The following is a 16,167-nucleotide window of genomic DNA, read 5'->3' as shown; positions in this document are numbered from 1 at the left end:
CAGAAGTCCTACTTCAGCCAGATCAGGCCTGCAAAGAAACTGCGTTTCGCAGGCCTTTGGAAGAGATGTTCCCACTAGGCTGTAAGAGCACTGTGCAGAGCGAGTTGTTTCTTAGCTTCCCAAAGAGCTGGAAGCAAGATGCTGTGGGGCCCAACTCGCCCTTTGGAAAGAAGCCTGCACGTTGTGCCTTTCAGCTCTAGGGCAAAGTAGCACACCCAGAGCAGAAGTCCTACTTCAGCCAGATCAGGCCTGCGAAGAAACTGCGTTTCACAGGCCTCTGGAAGACATGTTCCCGGTAGGCTGTAAGAGCACTGTGCAGAGCGAGTTGTTTCTTAGCTTCCCAAAGAGCTGGAAGCAAGATGCTGTGGGGCCCAACTCGCCCTTTGGAAAGAAGCCTGCACGTTGTGCCTTTCAGCTCTAGGGCAAAGTAGCACACCCAGAGCAGAAGTCCTACTTCAGCCAGATCAGGCCTGCAAAGAAACTGCGTTTCACAGGCCTTTGGAAGAGATGTTCCCGGTAGGCTGTAAGAGCACTGTGCAGAGCGAGTTGTTTCTTAGCTTCCCAAAGAGCTGGAAGCAAGATGCTGTGGGGCCCAACTCGCCCTTTGGAAAGAAGCCTGCACGTTGTGCCTTTCAGCTCTAGGGCAAAGTAGCACACCCTGAGCAGAAGTCCTACTTCAGCCAGATCAGGCCTGCAAAGAAACTGCGTTTCGCAGGCCTTTGGAAGAGATGTTCCCACTAGGCTGTAAGAGCACTGTGCAGAGCGAGTTGTTTCTTAGCTTCCCAAAGAGCTGTAAGCAAGATGCTGTGGGGCCCAACTCGCCCTTTGGAAAGAAGCCTGCACGTTGTGCCTTTCAGCTCTAGGGCAAAGTAGCACACCCAGAGCAGAAGTCCTACTTCAGCCAGATCAGGCCTGCAAAGAAACTGTGTTTCACAGGCCTTTGGAAGAGATGTTCCCACTAGGCTGTAAGAGCACTGTGCAGAGCGAGTTGTTTCTTAGCTTCCCAAAGAGCTGGAAGCAAGATGCTGTGGGGCCGAACTCGCCCTTTGGAAAGAAGCCTGCACGTTGTGCCTTTCAGCTCTAGGGCAAAGTAGCACACCCAGAGCAGAAGTCCTACTTCAGCCAGATCAGGCCTGCAAAGAAACTGCGTTTCACAGGCCTTTGGAAGACATGTTCCCGGTAGGCTGTAAGAGCACTGTGCAGAGCGAGTTGTTTCTTAGCTTCCCAAAGAGCTGGAAGCAAGATGCTGAGGGGCCCAACTCGCCCTTTGGAAAGAAGCCTGCACGTTTTGCCTTTCAGCTCTAGGGCAAAGTAGCACACCCAGAGCAGAAGTCCTACTTCAGCCAGATCAGGCCTGCAAAGAAACTGCGTTTCACAGGCCTTTGGAAGTGATGTTCCCACTAGGCTGTAAGAGCACTGTGCAGAGCGAGTTGTTTCTTAGCTTCCCAAAGAGCTGGAAGCAAGATGCTGTGGGGCCCAACTCGCCCTTTGGAAAGAAGCCTGCACGTTGTGCCTTTCAGCTCTAGGGCAAAGTAGCACACCCAGAGCAGAAGTCCTACTTCAGCCAGATCAGGCCTGCAAAGAAACTGCGTTTCACAGGCCTTTGGAAGAGATGTTCCCGGTAGGCTGTAAGAGCACTGTGCAGAGCGAGTTGTTTCTTAGCTTCCCAAAGAGCTGGAAGCAAGATGCTGTGGGGCCCAACTCGCCCTTTGGAAAGAAGCCTGCACGTTGTGCCTTTCAGCTCTAGGGCAAAGTAGCACACCCTGAGCAGAAGTCCTACTTCAGCCAGATCAGGCCTGCAAAGAAACTGCGTTTCGCAGGCCTTTGGAAGAGATGTTCCCACTAGGCTGTAAGAGCACTGTGCAGAGCGAGTTGTTTCTTAGCTTCCCAAAGAGCTGTAAGCAAGATGCTGTGGGGCCCAACTCGCCCTTTGGAAAGAAGCCTGCACGTTGTGCCTTTCAGCTCTAGGGCAAAGTAGCACACCCAGAGCAGAAGTCCTACTTCAGCCAGATCAGGCCTGCAAAGAAACTGTGTTTCACAGGCCTTTGGAAGAGATGTTCCCACTAGGCTGTAAGAGCACTGTGCAGAGCGAGTTGTTTCTTAGCTTCCCAAAGAGCTGGAAGCAAGATGCTGTGGGGCCGAACTCGCCCTTTGGAAAGAAGCCTGCACGTTGTGCCTTTCAGCTCTAGGGCAAAGTAGCACACCCAGAGCAGAAGTCCTACTTCAGCCAGATCAGGCCTGCAAAGAAACTGCGTTTCACAGGCCTTTGGAAGACATGTTCCCGGTAGGCTGTAAGAGCACTGTGCAGAGCGAGTTGTTTCTTAGCTTCCCAAAGAGCTGGAAGCAAGATGCTGAGGGGCCCAACTCGCCCTTTGGAAAGAAGCCTGCACGTTTTGCCTTTCAGCTCTAGGGCAAAGTAGCACACCCAGAGCAGAAGTCCTACTTCAGCCAGATCAGGCCTGCAAAGAAACTGCGTTTCACAGGCCTTTGGAAGTGATGTTCCCACTAGGCTGTAAGAGCACTGTGCAGAGCGAGTTGTTTCTTAGCTTCCCAAAGAGCTGGAAGCAAGATGCTGTGGGGCCCAACTCGCCCTTTGGAAAGAAGCCTGCACGTTGTGCCTTTCAGCTCTAGGGCAAAGTAGCACACCCAGAGCAGAACTGCTACTTCAGCCAGATCAGGCCTGCAAAGAAACTGCGTTTCACAGGCCTTTGGAAGAGATGTTCCCGGTAGGCTGTAAGAGCACTGTGCAGAGCGAGTTGTTTCTTAGCTTCCCAAAGAGCTGGAAGCAAGATGCTGTGGGGCCCAACTCGCCCTTTGGAAAGAAGCCTGGACGTTGTGCCTTTCAGCTCTAGGGCAAAGTAGCACACCCAGAGCAGAACTGCTACTTCAGCCAGATCAGGCCTGCAAAGAAACTGCGTTTCACAGGCCTTTGGAAGAGATGTTCCCGGTAGGCTGTAAGAGCACTGTGCAGAGCGAGTTGTTTCTTAGCTTCCCAAAGAGCTGGAAGCAAGATGCTGTGGGGCCCAACTCGCCCTTTGGAAAGAAGCCTGCACGTTGTGCCTTTCAGCTCTAGGGCAAAGTAGCACACCCAGAGCAGAACTGCTACTTCAGCCAGATCAGGCCTGCAAAGAAACTGCGTTTCACAGGCCTTTGGAAGAGATGTTCCCGGTAGGCTGTAAGAGCACTGTGCAGAGCGAGTTGTTTCTTAGCTTCCCAAAGAGCTGGAAGCAAGATGCTGTGGGGCCCAACTCGCCCTTTGGAAAGAAGCCTGCACGTTGTGCCTTTCAGCTCTAGGGCAAAGTAGCACACCCAGAGCAGAAGTCCTACTTCAGCCAGATCAGGCCTGCAAAGAAACTGCGTTTCACAGGCCTTTGGAAGAGATGTTCCCGGTAGGCTGTAAGAGCACTGTGCAGAGCGAGTTGTTTCTTAGCTTCCCAAAGAGCTGGAAGCAAGATGCTGTGGGGCCCAACTCGCCCTTTGGAAAGAAGCCTGCACGTTGTGCCTTTCAGCTCTAGGGCAAAGTAGCACACCCAGAGCAGAAGTCCTACTTCAGCCAGATCAGGCCTGCAAAGAAACTGCGTTTCACAGGCCTTTGGAAGAGATGTTCCCGGTAGGCTGTAAGAGCACTGTGCAGAGCGAGTTGTTTCTTAGCTTCCCAAAGAGCTGGAAGCAAGATGCTGTGGGGCCCAACTCGCCCTTTGGAAAGAAGCCTGCACGTTGTGCCTTTCAGCTCTAGGGCAAAGTAGCACACCCAGAGCAGAAGTCCTACTTCAGCCAGATCAGGCCTGCAAAGAAACTGCGTTTCACAGGCCTTTGGAAGAGATGTTCCCGGTAGGCTGTAAGAGCACTGTGCAGAGCGAGTTGTTTCTTAGCTTCCCAAAGAGCTGGAAGCAAGATGCTGTGGGGCCCAACTCGCTCTTTGGAAAGAAGCCTGCACGTTGTGCCTTTCAGCTCTAGGGCAAAGTAGCACACCCAGAGCAGAAGTCCTACTTCAGCCAGATCAGGCCTGCAAAGAAACTGCGTTTCACAGGCCTTTGGAAGAGATGTTCCCGGTAGGCTGTAAGAGCACTGTGCAGAGCGAGTTGTTTCTTAGCTTCCCAAAGAGCTGGAAGCAAGATGCTGTGGGGCCCAACTCGCCCTTTGGAATGAAGCCTGGACGTTGTGCCTTTCAGCTCTAGGGCAAAGTAGCACACCCAGAGCAGAAGTCCTACTTCAGCCAGATCAGGCCTGCAAACAAACTGCGTTTCACAGGCCTTTGGAAGAGATGTTCCCACTAGGCTGTAAGAGCACTGTGCAGAGCGAGTTGTTTCTTAGCTTCCCAAAGAGCTGGAAGCAAGATGCTGTGGGGCCCAACTCGCCCTTTGGAAAGAAGCCTGCACGTTGTGCCTTTCAGCTCTAGGGCAAAGTAGCACACCCAGAGCAGAAGTCCTACTTCAGCCAGATCAGGCCTGCAAAGAAACTGCGTTTCACAGGCCTTTGGAAGACATGTTCCCGGTAGGCTGTAAGAGCACTGTGCAGAGCGAGTTGTTTCTTAGCTTCCCAAAGAGCTGGAAGCAAGATGCTGTGGGGCCCAACTCGCCCTTTGGAAAGAAGCCTGCACGTTGTGCCTTTCAGCTCTAGGGCAAAGTAGCACACCCAGAGCAGAAGTCCTACTTCAGCCAGATCAGGCCTGCAAAGAAACTGCGTTTCACAGGCCTTTGGAAGAGATGTTCCCACTAGGCTGTAAGAGCACTGTGCAGAGCGAGTTGTTTCTTAGCTTCCCAAAGAGCTGGAAGCAAGATGCTGTGGGGCCCAACTCGCCCTTTGGAAAGAAGCCTGCACGTTGTGCCTTTCAGCTCTAGGGCAAAGTAGCACACCCAGAGCAGAAGTCCTACTTCAGCCAGATCAGGCCTGCGAGGAAACTGCGTTTCACAGGCCTTTGGAAGAGATGTTCCCGGTAGGCTGTAAGAGCACTGTGCAGAGCGAGTTGTTTCTTAGCTTCCCAAAGAGCTGGAAGCAAGATGCTGTGGGGCCCAACTCGCCCTTTGGAAAGAAGCCTGCACGTTGTGCCTTTCAGCTCTAGGGCAAAGTAGCACACCCAGAGCAGAAGTCCTACTTCAGCCAGATCAGGCCTGCAAAGAAACTGCGTTTCACAGGCCTTTGGAAGAGATGTTCCCGGTAGGCTGTAAGAGCACTGTGCAGAGCGAGTTGTTTCTTAGCTTCCCAAAGTGCTGCAAGCAAGATGCTGTGGGGCCCAACTCGCCCTTTGGAAAGAAGCCTGCACGTTGTGCCTTTCAGCTCTAGGGCAAAGTAGCACACCCAGAGCAGAAGTCCTACTTCAGCCAGATCAGGCCTGCAAAGAAACTGCGTTTCGCAGGCCTTTGGAAGAGATGTTCCCACTAGGCTGTAAGAGCACTGTGCAGAGCGAGTTGTTTCTTAGCTTCCCAAAGAGCTGGAAGCAAGATGCTGTGGGGCCCAACTCGCCCTTTGGAAAGAAGCCTGCACGTTGTGCCTTTCAGCTCTAGGGCAAAGTAGCACACCCAGAGCAGAAGTCCTACTTCAGCCAGATCAGGCCTGCAAAGAAACTGCGTTTCACAGGCCTTTGGAAGAGATGTTCCCGGTAGGCTGTAAGAGCACTGTGCAGAGCGAGTTGTTTCTTAGCTTCCCAAAGAGCTGGAAGCAAGATGCTGTGGGGCCCAACTCGCCCTTTGGAAAGAAGCCTGCACGTTGTGCCTTTCAGCTCTAGGGCAAAGTAGCACACCCAGAGCAGAAGTCCTACTTCAGCCAGATCAGGCCTGCAAAGAAACTGTGTTTCACAGGCCTTTGGAAGAGATGTTCCCGGTAGGCTGTAAGAGCACTGTGCAGAGCGAGTTGTTTCTTAGCGTCCCAAAGAGCTGGAAGCAAGATGCTGTGGGGCCCAACTCGCCCTTTGGAAAGAAGCCTGCACGTTGTGCCTTTCAGCTCTAGGGCAAAGTAGCACACCCAGAGCAGAAGTCCTACTTCAGCCAGATCAGGCCTGCAAAGAAACTGCGTTTCACAGGCCTTTGGAAGACATGTTCCCGGTAGGCTGTAAGAGCACTGTGCAGAGCGAGTTGTTTCTTAGCTTCCCAAAGAGCTGGAAGCAAGATGCTGTGGGGCCCAACTCGCCCTTTGGAAAGAAGCCTGCACGTTGTGCCTTTCAGCTCTAGGGCAAAGTAGCACACCCAGAGCAGAAGTCCTACTTCAGCCAGATCAGGCCTGCAAAGAAACTGCGTTTCGCAGGCCTTTGGAAGAGATGTTCCCGGTAGGCTGTAAGAGCACTGTGCAGAGCGAGTTGTTTCTTAGCTTCCCAAAGAGCTGGAAGCAAGATGCTGTGGGGCCCAACTCGCCCTTTGGAAAGAAGCCTGCACGTTGTGCCTTTCAGCTCTAGGGCAAAGTAGCACACCCAGAGCAGAAGTCCTACTTCAGCCAGATCAGGCCTGCAAAGCAACTGCGTTTCACAGGCCTTTGGAAGAGATGTTCCCGGTAGGCTGTAAGAGCACTGTGCAGAGCGAGTTGTTTCTTAGCTTCCCAAAGTGCTGCAAGCAAGATGCTGTGGGGCCCAACTCGCCCTTTGGAAAGAAGCCTGCACGTTGTGCCTTTCAGCTCTAGGGCAAAGTAGCACACCCAGAGCAGAAGTCCTACTTCAGCCAGATCAGGCCTGCAAAGAAACTGCGTTTCACAGGCCTTTGGAAGAGATGTTCCCACTAGGCTGTAAGAGCACTGTGCAGAGAGAGTTGTTTCTTAGCTTCCCAAAGAGCTGGAAGCAAGATGCTGTGGGGCCCAACTCGCCCTTTGGAAAGAAGCCTGCACGTTGTGCCTTTCAGCTCTAGGGCAAAGTAGCACACCCAGAGCAGAAGTCCTACTTCAGCCAGATCAGGCCTGCAAAGAAACTGCGTTTCACAGGCCTTTGGAAGACATGTTCCCGGTAGGCTGTAAGAGCACTGTGCAGAGCGAGTTGTTTCTTAGCTTCCCAAAGAGCTGGAAGCAAGATGCTGTGGGGCCCAACTCGCCCTTTGGAAAGAAGCCTGCACGTTGTGCCTTTCAGCTCTAGGGCAAAGTAGCACACCCAGAGCAGAAGTCCTACTTCAGCCAGATCAGGCCTGCAAAGAAACTGCGTTTCGCAGGCCTTTGGAAGAGATGTTCCCACTAGGCTGTAAGAGCACTGTGCAGAGCGAGTTGTTTCTTAGCTTCCCAAAGAGCTGGAAGCAAGATGCTGTGGGGCCCAACTCGCCCTTTGGAAAGAAGCCTGCACGTTGTGCCTTTCAGCTCTAGGGCAAAGTAGCACACCCAGAGCAGAAGTCCTACTTCAGCCAGATCAGGCCTGCAAAGAAACTGCGTTTCACAGGCCTTTGGAAGACATGTTCCCGGTAGGCTGTAAGAGCACTGTGCAGAGCGAGTTGTTTCTTAGCTTCCCAAAGAGCTGGAAGCAAGATGCTGTGGGGCCCAACTCGCCCTTTGGAAAGAAGCCTGCACGTTGTGCCTTTCAGCTCTAGGGCAAAGTAGCACACCCAGAGCAGAAGTCCTACTTCAGCCAGATCAGGCCTGCAAAGAAACTGCGTTTCGCAGGCCTTTGGAAGAGATGTTCCCACTAGGCTGTAAGAGCACTGTGCAGAGCGAGTTGTTTCTTAGCTTCCCAAAGAGCTGGAAGCAAGATGCTGTGGGGCCCAACTCGCCCTTTGGAAAGAAGCCTGCACGTTGTGCCTTTCAGCTCTAGGGCAAAGTAGCACACCCAGAGCAGAAGTCCTACTTCAGCCAGATCAGGCCTGCAAAGAAACTGCGTTTCACAGGCCTTTGGAAGAGATGTTCCCACTAGGCTGTAAGAGCACTGTGCAGAGCGAGTTGTTTCTTAGCTTCCCAAAGAGCTGGAAGCAAGATGCTGTGGGGCCCAACTCGCCCTTTGGAAAGAAGCCTGCACGTTGTGCCTTTCAGCTCTAGGGCAAAGTAGCACACCCAGAGCAGAAGTCCTACTTCAGCCAGATCAGGCCTGCAAAGAAACTGCGTTTCACAGGCCTTTGGAAGAGATGTTCCCGGTAGGCTGTAAGAGCACTGTGCAGAGCGAGTTGTTTCTTAGCTTCCCAAAGAGCTGGAAGCAAGATGCTGTGGGGCCCAACTCGCCCTTTGGAAAGAAGCCTGCACGTTGTGCCTTTCAGCTCTAGGGCAAAGTAGCACACCCAGAGCAGAAGTCCTACTTCAGCCAGATCAGGCCTGCAAAGAAACTGCGTTTCACAGGCCTTTGGAAGAGATGTTCCCACTAGGCTGTAAGAGCACTGTGCAGAGCGAGTTGTTTCTTAGCTTCCCAAAGAGCTGGAAGCAAGATGCTGTGGGGCCCAACTCGCCCTTTGGAAAGAAGCCTGCACGTTGTGCCTTTCAGCTCTAGGGCAAAGTAGCACACCCAGAGCAGAAGTCCTACTTCAGCCAGATCAGGCCTGCGAAGAAACTGCGTTTCACAGGCCTTTGGAAGACATGTTCCCGGTAGGCTGTAAGAGCACTGTGCAGAGCGAGTTGTTTCTTAGCTTCCCAAAGAGCAGGAAGCAAGATGCTGTGGGGCCCAACTCGCCCTTTGGAAAGAAGCCTGCACGTTGTGCCTTTCAGCTCTAGGGCAAAGTAGCACACCCAGAGCAGAAGTCCTACTTCAGCCAGATCAGGCCTGCAAAGAAACTGCGTTTCACAGGCCTTTGGAAGACATGTTCCCGGTAGGCTGTAAGAGCACTGTGCAGAGCGAGTTGTTTCTTAGCTTCCCAAAGAGCTGGAAGCAAGATGCTGTGGGGCCCAACTCGCCCTTTGGAAAGAAGCCTGCACGTTGTGCCTTTCAGCTCTAGGGCAAAGTAGCACACCCAGAGCAGAAGTCCTACTTCAGCCAGATCAGGCCTGCAAAGAAACTGCGTTTCACAGGCCTTTGGAAGACATGTTCCCGGTAGGCTGTAAGAGCACTGTGCAGAGCGAGTTGTTTCTTAGCTTCCCAAAGAGCTGGAAGCAAGATGCTGTGGGGCCCAACTCGCCCTTTGGAAAGAAGCCTGCACGTTGTGCCTTTCAGCTCTAGGGCAAAGTAGCACACCCAGAGCAGAAGTCCTACTTCAGCCAGATCAGGCCTGCAAAGCAACTGCGTTTCACAGGCCTTTGGAAGAGATGTTCCCGGTAGGCTGTAAGAGCACTGTGCAGAGCGAGTTGTTTCTTAGCTTCCCAAAGTGCTGGAAGCAAGATGCTGTGGGGCCGAACTCGCCCTTTGGAAAGAAGCCTGCACGTTTTGCCTTTCAGCTCTAGGGCAAAGTAGCACACCCAGAGCAGAAGTCCTACTTCAGCCAGATCAGGCCTGCAAAGAAACTGCGTTTCACAGGCCTTTGGAAGAGATGTTCCCGGTAGGCTGTAAGAGCACTGTGCAGAGCGAGTTGTTTCTTAGCTTCCCAAAGAGCTGGAAGCAAGATGCTGTGGGGCCCAACTCGCCCTTTGGAAAGAAGCCTGCACGTTGTGCCTTTCAGCTCTAGGGCAAAGTAGCACACCCAGAGCAGAAGTCCTACTTCAGCCAGATCAGGCCTGCAAAGAAACTGCATTTCACAGGCCTTTGGAAGAGATGTTCCCGGTAGGCTGTAAGAGCACTGTGCAGAGCGAGTTGTTTCTTAGCTTCCCAGTGTGCTGCAAGCAAGATGCTGTGGGGCCCAACTCGCCCTTTGGAAAGAAGCCTGCACGTTGTGCCTTTCAGCTCTAGGGCAAAGTAGCACACCCAGAGCAGAAGTCCTACTTCAGCCAGATCAGGCCTGCAAAGAAACTGCGTTTAGCAGGCCTTTGGAAGAGATGTTCCCACTAGGCTGTAAGAGCACTGTGCAGAGCGAGTTGTTTCTTAGCTTCCCAAAGAGCTGGAAGCAAGATGCTGTGGGGCCCAACTCGCCCTTTGGAAAGAAGCCTGCACGTTGTGCCTTTCAGCTCTAGGGCAAAGTAGCACACCCAGAGCAGAAGTCCTACTTCAGCCAGATCAGGCCTGCAAAGAAACTGCATTTCACAGGCCTTTGGAAGAGATGTTCCCGGTAGGCTGTAAGAGCACTGTGCAGAGCGAGTTGTTTCTTAGCTTCCCAAAGAGCTGGAAGCAAGATGCTGTGGGGCCCAACTCGCCCTTTGGAAAGAAGCCTGCACGTTGTGCCTTTCAGCTCTAGGGCAAAGTAGCACACCCAGAGCAGAAGTCCTACTTCAGCCAGATCAGGCCTGCAAAGAAACTGCGTTTCGCAGGCCTTTGGAAGAGATGTTCCCGGTAGGCTGTAAGAGCACTGTGCAGAGCGAGTTGTTTCTTAGCTTCCCAAAGAGCTGGAAGCAAGATGCTGTGGGGCCCAACTCGCCCTTTGGAAAGAAGCCTGCACGTTGTGCCTTTCAGCTCTAGGGCAAAGTAGCACACCCAGAGCAGAAGTCCTACTTCAGCCAGATCAGGCCTGCAAAGAAACTGCGTTTCACAGGCCTTTGGAAGAGATGTTCCCGGTAGGCTGTAAGAGCACTGTGCAGAGCGAGTTGTTTCTTAGCTTCCCAAAGAGCTGGAAGCAAGATGCTGTGGGGCCCAACTCGCCCTTTGGAAAGAAGCCTGCACGTTGTGCCTTTCAGCTCTAGGGCAAAGTAGCACACCCAGAGCAGAAGTCCTACTTCAGCCAGATCAGGCCTGCAAACAAACTGCGTTTCACAGGCCTTTGGAAGAGATGTTCCCACTAGGCTGTAAGAGCACTGTGCAGAGCGAGTTGTTTCTTAGCTTCCCAAAGAGCTGGAAGCAAGATGCTGTGGGGCCCAACACGCCCTTTGGAAAGAAGCCTGCACGTTGTGCCTTTCAGCTCTAGAGCAAAGTAGCACACCCAGAGCAGAAGTCCTACTTCAGCCAGATCAGGCCTGCAAAGAAACTGCGTTTCACAGGCCTTTGGAAGAGATGTTCCCACTAGGCTGTAAGAGCACTGTGCAGAGCGAGTTGTTTCTTAGCTTCCCAAAGAGGTGGAAGCAAGATGCTGTGGGGCCCAACTCGCCCTTTGGAAGGAAGCCTGCACGTTGTGCCTTTCAGCTCTAGGGCAAAGTAGCACACACAGAGCAGAAGTCCTACTTCAGCCAGATCAGGCCTGCAAAGCAACTGCGTTTCACAGGCCTTTGGAAGAGATGTTCCCACTAGGCTGTAAGAGCACTGTGCAGAGCGAGTTGTTTTTTAGCTTCCCAAAGTGCTGCTAGCAAGATGCTGTGGGGCCCAACTCGCCCTTTGGAAAGAAGCCTGCACGTTGTGCCTTTCAGCTCTAGGGCAAAGTAGCACACCCAGAGCAGAAGTCCTACTTCAGCCAGATCAGGCCTGCAAAGAAACTACGTTTCACATGCCTTTGGAAGAGATGTTCCCACTAGGCTGTAAGAGCACTGTGCAGAGCGAGTTGTTTCTTAGCTTCCCAAAGAGCTGGAAGCAAGATGCTGTGGGGCCCAACTCGCCCTTTGGAAAGAAGCCTGCACGTTGTGCCTTTCAGCTCTAGGGCAAAGTAGCACACCCAGAGCAGAAGTCCTACTTCAGCCAGATCAGGCCTGCAAAGAAACTGCGTTTCACAGGCCTTTGGAAGACATGTTCCCGGTAGGCTGTAAGAGCACTGTGCAGAGCGAGTTGTTTCTTAGCTTCCCAAAGAGCTGGAAGCAAGATGCTGTGGGGCCCAACTCGCCCTTTGGAAAGAAGCCTGCACGTTGTGCCTTTCAGCTCTAGGGCAAAGTAGCACACCCAGAGCAGAAGTCCTACTTCAGCCAGATCAGGCCTGCAAAGAAACTGCGTTTCACAGGCCTTTGGAAGAGATGTTCCCGGTAGGCTGTAAGAGCACTGTGCAGAGCGAGTTGTTTCTTAGCTTCCCAAAGAGCTGGAAGCAAGATGCTGTGGGGCCCAACTCGCCCTTTGGAAAGAAGCCTGGACGTTGTGCCTTTCAGCTCTAGGGCAAAGTAGCACACCCAGAGCAGAACTGCTACTTCAGCCAGATCAGGCCTGCAAAGAAACTGCGTTTCACAGGCCTTTGGAAGAGATGTTCCCGGTAGGCTGTAAGAGCACTGTGCAGAGCGAGTTGTTTCTTAGCTTCCCAAAGAGCTGGAAGCAAGATGCTGTGGGGCCCAACTCGCCCTTTGGAAAGAAGCCTGCACGTTGTGCCTTTCAGCTCTAGGGCAAAGTAGCACACCCAGAGCAGAACTGCTACTTCAGCCAGATCAGGCCTGCAAAGAAACTGCGTTTCACAGGCCTTTGGAAGAGATGTTCCCGGTAGGCTGTAAGAGCACTGTGCAGAGCGAGTTGTTTCTTAGCTTCCCAAAGAGCTGGAAGCAAGATGCTGTGGGGCCCAACTCGCCCTTTGGAAAGAAGCCTGCACGTTGTGCCTTTCAGCTCTAGGGCAAAGTAGCACACCCAGAGCAGAAGTCCTACTTCAGCCAGATCAGGCCTGCAAAGAAACTGCGTTTCACAGGCCTTTGGAAGAGATGTTCCCGGTAGGCTGTAAGAGCACTGTGCAGAGCGAGTTGTTTCTTAGCTTCCCAAAGAGCTGGAAGCAAGATGCTGTGGGGCCCAACTCGCCCTTTGGAAAGAAGCCTGCACGTTGTGCCTTTCAGCTCTAGGGCAAAGTAGCACACCCAGAGCAGAAGTCCTACTTCAGCCAGATCAGGCCTGCAAAGAAACTGCGTTTCACAGGCCTTTGGAAGAGATGTTCCCGGTAGGCTGTAAGAGCACTGTGCAGAGCGAGTTGTTTCTTAGCTTCCCAAAGAGCTGGAAGCAAGATGCTGTGGGGCCCAACTCGCCCTTTGGAAAGAAGCCTGCACGTTGTGCCTTTCAGCTCTAGGGCAAAGTAGCACACCCAGAGCAGAAGTCCTACTTCAGCCAGATCAGGCCTGCAAAGAAACTGCGTTTCACAGGCCTTTGGAAGAGATGTTCCCGGTAGGCTGTAAGAGCACTGTGCAGAGCGAGTTGTTTCTTAGCTTCCCAAAGAGCTGGAAGCAAGATGCTGTGGGGCCCAACTCGCTCTTTGGAAAGAAGCCTGCACGTTGTGCCTTTCAGCTCTAGGGCAAAGTAGCACACCCAGAGCAGAAGTCCTACTTCAGCCAGATCAGGCCTGCAAAGAAACTGCGTTTCACAGGCCTTTGGAAGAGATGTTCCCGGTAGGCTGTAAGAGCACTGTGCAGAGCGAGTTGTTTCTTAGCTTCCCAAAGAGCTGGAAGCAAGATGCTGTGGGGCCCAACTCGCCCTTTGGAATGAAGCCTGGACGTTGTGCCTTTCAGCTCTAGGGCAAAGTAGCACACCCAGAGCAGAAGTCCTACTTCAGCCAGATCAGGCCTGCAAACAAACTGCGTTTCACAGGCCTTTGGAAGAGATGTTCCCACTAGGCTGTAAGAGCACTGTGCAGAGCGAGTTGTTTCTTAGCTTCCCAAAGAGCTGGAAGCAAGATGCTGTGGGGCCCAACTCGCCCTTTGGAAAGAAGCCTGCACGTTGTGCCTTTCAGCTCTAGGGCAAAGTAGCACACCCAGAGCAGAAGTCCTACTTCAGCCAGATCAGGCCTGCAAAGAAACTGCGTTTCACAGGCCTTTGGAAGAGATGTTCCCGGTAGGCTGTAAGAGCACTGTGCAGAGCGAGTTGTTTCTTAGCTTCCCAAAGAGCTGGAAGCAAGATGCTGTGGGGCCCAACTCGCCCTTTGGAAAGAAGCCTGCACGTTGTGCCTTTCAGCTCTAGGGCAAAGTAGCACACCCAGAGCAGAAGTCCTACTTCAGCCAGATCAGGCCTGCAAAGAAACTGCGTTTCACAGGCCTTTGGAAGAGATGTTCCCACTAGGCTGTAAGAGCACTGTGCAGAGCGAGTTGTTTCTTAGCTTCCCAAAGAGCTGGAAGCAAGATGCTGTGGGGCCCAACTCGCCCTTTGGAAAGAAGCCTGCACGTTGTGCCTTTCAGCTCTAGGGCAAAGTAGCACACCCAGAGCAGAAGTCCTACTTCAGCCAGATCAGGCCTGCGAGGAAACTGCGTTTCACAGGCCTTTGGAAGAGATGTTCCCGGTAGGCTGTAAGAGCACTGTGCAGAGCGAGTTGTTTCTTAGCTTCCCAAAGAGCTGGAAGCAAGATGCTGTGGGGCCCAACTCGCCCTTTGGAAAGAAGCCTGCACGTTGTGCCTTTCAGCTCTAGGGCAAAGTAGCACACCCAGAGCAGAAGTCCTACTTCAGCCAGATCAGGCCTGCAAAGAAACTGCGTTTCACAGGCCTTTGGAAGAGATGTTCCCGGTAGGCTGTAAGAGCACTGTGCAGAGCGAGTTGTTTCTTAGCTTCCCAAAGTGCTGCAAGCAAGATGCTGTGGGGCCCAACTCGCCCTTTGGAAAGAAGCCTGCACGTTGTGCCTTTCAGCTCTAGGGCAAAGTAGCACACCCAGAGCAGAAGTCCTACTTCAGCCAGATCAGGCCTGCAAAGAAACTGCGTTTCGCAGGCCTTTGGAAGAGATGTTCCCACTAGGCTGTAAGAGCACTGTGCAGAGCGAGTTGTTTCTTAGCTTCCCAAAGAGCTGGAAGCAAGATGCTGTGGGGCCCAACTCGCCCTTTGGAAAGAAGCCTGCACGTTGTGCCTTTCAGCTCTAGGGCAAAGTAGCACACCCAGAGCAGAAGTCCTACTTCAGCCAGATCAGGCCTGCAAAGAAACTGCGTTTCACAGGCCTTTGGAAGAGATGTTCCCGGTAGGCTGTAAGAGCACTGTGCAGAGCGAGTTGTTTCTTAGCTTCCCAAAGAGCTGGAAGCAAGATGCTGTGGGGCCCAACTCGCACTTTGGAAAGAAGCCTGCACGTTGTGCCTTTCAGCTCTAGGGCAAAGTAGCACACCCAGAGCAGAAGTCCTACTTCAGCCAGATCAGGCCTGCAAAGAAACTGTGTTTCACAGGCCTTTGGAAGAGATGTTCCCGGTAGGCTGTAAGAGCACTGTGCAGAGCGAGTTGTTTCTTAGCGTCCCAAAGAGCTGGAAGCAAGATGCTGTGGGGCCCAACTCGCCCTTTGGAAAGAAGCCTGCACGTTGTGCCTTTCAGCTCTAGGGCAAAGTAGCACACCCAGAGCAGAAGTCCTACTTCAGCCAGATCAGGCCTGCAAAGAAACTGCGTTTCACAGGCCTTTGGAAGACATGTTCCCGGTAGGCTGTAAGAGCACTGTGCAGAGCGAGTTGTTTCTTAGCTTCCCAAAGAGCTGGAAGCAAGATGCTGTGGGGCCCAACTCGCCCTTTGGAAAGAAGCCTGCACGTTGTGCCTTTCAGCTCTAGGGCAAAGTAGCACACCCAGAGCAGAAGTCCTACTTCAGCCAGATCAGGCCTGCAAAGAAACTGCGTTTCGCAGGCCTTTGGAAGAGATGTTCCCGGTAGGCTGTAAGAGCACTGTGCAGAGCGAGTTGTTTCTTAGCTTCCCAAAGAGCTGGAAGCAAGATGCTGTGGGGCCCAACTCGCCCTTTGGAAAGAAGCCTGCACGTTGTGCCTTTCAGCTCTAGGGCAAAGTAGCACACCCAGAGCAGAAGTCCTACTTCAGCCAGATCAGGCCTGCAAAGCAACTGCGTTTCACAGGCCTTTGGAAGAGATGTTCCCGGTAGGCTGTAAGAGCACTGTGCAGAGCGAGTTGTTTCTTAGCTTCCCAAAGTGCTGCAAGCAAGATGCTGTGGGGCCCAACTCGCCCTTTGGAAAGAAGCCTGCACGTTGTGCCTTTCAGCTCTAGGGCAAAGTAGCACACCCAGAGCAGAAGTCCTACTTCAGCCAGATCAGGCCTGCAAAGAAACTGCGTTTCACAGGCCTTTGGAAGAGATGTTCCCACTAGGCTGTAAGAGCACTGTGCAGAGCGAGTTGTTTCTTAGCTTCCCAAAGAGCTGGAAGCAAGATGCTGTGGGGCCCAACTCGCCCTTTGGAAAGAAGCCTGCACGTTGTGCCTTTCAGCTCTAGGGCAAAGTAGCACACCCAGAGCAGAAGTCCTACTTCAGCCAGATCAGGCCTGCAAAGAAACTGCGTTTCACAGGCCTTTGGAAGACATGTTCCCGGTAGGCTGTAAGAGCACTGTGCAGAGCGAGTTGTTTCTTAGCTTCCCAAAGAGCTGGAAGCAAGATGCTGTGGGGCCCAACTCGCCCTTTGGAAAGAAGCCTGCACGTTGTGCCTTTCAGCTCTAGGGCAAAGTAGCACACCCAGAGCAGAAGTCCTACTTCAGCCAGATCAGGCCTGCAA

The sequence above is a fragment of the Equus caballus genome, chromosome 23 (assembly GCF_041296265.1).
Source record: "Equus caballus isolate H_3958 breed thoroughbred chromosome 23, TB-T2T, whole genome shotgun sequence".
Taxonomy (NCBI): Eukaryota; Metazoa; Chordata; class Mammalia; order Perissodactyla; family Equidae; genus Equus; species Equus caballus.
This window is presented reverse-complemented; position numbering follows the sequence as displayed.